The sequence below is a fragment of the Orycteropus afer genome, unplaced genomic scaffold (assembly GCF_000298275.1).
Source record: "Orycteropus afer afer isolate SDZICR_OR568_19922 unplaced genomic scaffold, OryAfe1.0 scaffold00080, whole genome shotgun sequence".
Taxonomy (NCBI): domain Eukaryota; kingdom Metazoa; phylum Chordata; class Mammalia; order Tubulidentata; family Orycteropodidae; genus Orycteropus; species Orycteropus afer.
In genome coordinates this window covers 10,327,512-10,331,123 of record NW_006921667.1, presented here as the reverse complement: position 1 = coordinate 10,331,123, position 3,612 = coordinate 10,327,512, and positions in this window count along the sequence as shown.

Here is a 3,612-nt window from a genome sequence, read left to right as displayed (position 1 = left end):
GATGTATTCAGGTATTTGTCTTCAATTTCATTAATTCTGTCTTCCATTGCATCAATTCTACTCCTTTGCTCTTTCAATGTGTTATCAATTTTTGATAATTTAATATTAATCTTCTGGATTTCTATCTGGAGATTTAGAGTCATTTCTAATATTTCATTTATTTTGTCCTTGTATTTTCTTCTAAAATTCTTATAGGGATTTGTCTGTGTTTTCATTGATCTGTGTCTCAATCCTTTGAAGATATCTAAATATAATTCTTTTGAATTCCTTATCAGGGAGTTCCAATGCTGTTTCTTCCTTAGGGATGTGTTCTGGGTCTGTATCCTACTCCCTTGTTTCTACCACTTTATCTTGCTTCTTTGTGTGGACTGTAATGGTCTGTTGTCTCTGAGACATTGTGACGTTGTTGTATTTGGATCTCTGTTAACTGTTTGTGAAGAGCAGCTAAGGATGATTCAGGCTCTCCTTGGTGGTTGTTTATCATAGACCCATTCGTGGAGAAGGAGGTGGTGACTCATGCAGTAAGTGAAGCAGCAGGAGGTGTGGGTGTAGTTGTGTTATATGGGGACTATTGCTATCTTCTACTCAGTTAGGCAAAAATAACAATTGAATAACCATCAAAAAAAGTAAAAGCAAATGGACCAAATACACAGGAACAGTAACCAAAAAAGAGAAAAAGGAAAAAAACAAAAACAAAACAAACAAAAGAAACATTGCAATATCTGGGGAGAGGGCAATAAGAGATGAAAATAGAGAAGGAGAATAATGAAGGTAAAAACAGAAAAAGAAAATCAAGGAATGGGGTTACCCACAAGGTAGAAAAAAAAAAAAATTGGAACCAGGTACAGGGGAATGAAAAAAAAAAGCTGAAAACTAGAACCTGGGAAAGGAAGAATAAAGAATGATAATAAAAAGGACAAAAGTAATAATAATAGTAGTAGTTTTAAAATAGACAAAAACAAACTTAAAGAAAGAAAAATGAAAAAAAAAAAATCTGGACAGTTTGGGGCAGGGCACCTAGGCTCCTTCTGAGCACACAGACTTGGATGGAATTCCTGCTAGCATAGAAGGTCGGTGGGAGTGAGGGATGGCCGCATCTCCGTTCACTGAGAGGGTGTGAGATATAAGAGTAACAAGGGGAATGTTGCACCTTTTCAGTAGTCCATGTGTCCGGGATGTTTTTGCAGTTCTCAGCAAGTGGAGCCTGCTCTTAAGTGCCTGGAATCTGGGAGAATGCTGTCGCTTTAAATAGTCAAAATGGCCAAGGCACTTGTAAATCTTCAAAATGGCTGTGCCCTCCAGACAGGCAAAAGTCCATAGCTCAGCCTGCTTTTCTCCTCACCACTTACTCTTTTATTCCCCAGCCACCAGAGCAGTCCTCCATGCAGTCCCTGGCTAGCAGGTCTGATTTTTAGGTTAATTCTTAGGTCCTACCACCATTCGGCAATATCCAAGCTGTCTGTGCTGTCACAATCGCTGCCAGACCGTAGCTCTGTATGTCTCCTTTTTTGGTATTTTCAAGCAAATTCTTCTGCTAGTTGAAGTTTAGTCCACTTCTATATCCTTCCCTTCAAAGCTCAGGGGTCCGTGATTTTCTTCTGTATCTGTGTTAATTGGTTCCCCTTTTTTTTGTTGAAGAGGGACTGTGCAGTCCTTCTGCCTGTTCCGTTATCTTCTGACTCCTTTCTTCTTAATAATCTGTTTTCTCCTCGTAGTTCCCTAAGAATTCCCAGGGCCCACAGTGCCTAGGTTCTGAACTCTAAGTGAATATTAATAAATACCATTTACCTGTTCAATAATAATCTAAGACTTGGGGACTTGGAGGCTGCTTTTCACTTGGTTGTGGCTCTATATTAAGGCTGGGGCCTGAGGTTGGCAGGCCCAGGGCTTGGAGGCTGCTTTTCACTTGGGTGTGGCTCACTATCAAGACAGGGGCCAGAGGTAAACAGGCCTGGGGCTAGAGCTTGCTTTTTGCTTTGGGGTGGCTCTATATTAAGGCAGGGGCCTGAGGTAGGCAAGCTGGGTGTTTGGAAGCTGCTTTTTGCTTGGGTGTGGCGTGGCTCTTTATTAAGGCCAGGGCCTGAGGTAGGCAGACCCAGGGCTTGAAGGCTTCTTTTTGCTTGGGTGTGGCTCTATATTAAGGCCAGGGCCTGAGGTAGGCAGTCTGGGGGCTTGGAGGCTGCTTTTCCCTTGTCTGTGGCTTACTATTAAGGCAAGAACCTGAGGTAGACCAGTAAGGGTTTTGGAGGCTGCTTTTCACTTGGGGGTGGCTCTATATTAAGACCAGGGCCTGAGGTAGGCAGATGTAGAGGGGTTAGAAACAACTAAGGGAGACAAACGGGTCTGTCTGTCATCCTGTGCTGGCTTATGTGTTGCTGTGAGGCTGGAGGCTATGCCATCATGTTGCAAAATGCCAACAGGGTTACCCACAGTGGAGAGATTTCAGTGGTGCTTCTGGGCTTACACAGACTTGGAAGAAGGAAGAGGCCTTTCACTTCTCAAAGAATTGGCCAGTGTAAACTTTATGAATAGCAGTGAAACACTGTCTGACATATTACTGGAAAACTTTATGAACAGCCCTGAAACATTGCCCGACATAGTGCAAGAAGATGAGCCCATCAGGTCAGAAGGCACTCAAAATGTGACTGGGGAAGAGCTAACTCTTCAGAGTAAAGACAACCTTAACAATACGGACAAAGTAAAGCTTTTAGGACCTCCATTGGCTGATGTGGCATGACTCAAAATGAACAGAAACAGATGCAAACATCCATTAATAATTGGAACTTGGAATGTACGAAGTATGAATCTAGGAAAATTGGAAGTTGTCAAAAATGAAATGGAATTCATAAACAGAGATATCCTAGTCACTGATGAGCTGAAATGGACTGGTTTTGGCCATTTTGAGTGAGACAACCATATAATCTATTATGCCAGAATGACAAATTGAAGAGGAATGGTGTGGCATTCATCATCACAAAGACTGTTTCAAGATCTGTCCTGAAGCACAATGTTGTCAGTGATAGGATTATATCCATATGCCTACAAGGAAAGCCAGTTAATACTATTATCCAAATTTACACACCAAACACCAAAGCCAAAGATGAGGATATTGAAGATTTCTACCAACTTCTGCCATCTGAAATTGATCGAACATGCAATCAAGATGTGTTGATTATCACTGGTGACTGGATGCAAACAAAGAAGAGTCACTGGTAGTTGGAAAATTTGGCCTTGGAGATAGAAATAACGCTGGAGATCGTGTGATAAATTTTGCAAGACCAACAACTTATTCAATGCAAATACCTTTTTTCAACAACATAAGTAACGACTATACACATGGACTTCACCAGATGGAATGCACAGGAATCAGATTGACTATATATGTGGCAAGAGGCAATGGAGAAGTTCAATATCTTCAGCCAAAACAAGGCCAGGAGCTGATTATGGAACACACCATCAACTGCTCATATGCACATTCAAGTTGAAGTTGAAGACAATTAAAAAAGTCTACAAGAGCCAAAATATGACCTTGATAATATCCCTCCTGAATTTAGAGACCATTTAAAGAATAGATTTGATGCACTGAACACCAATGACTGAAAACCAGAGGAA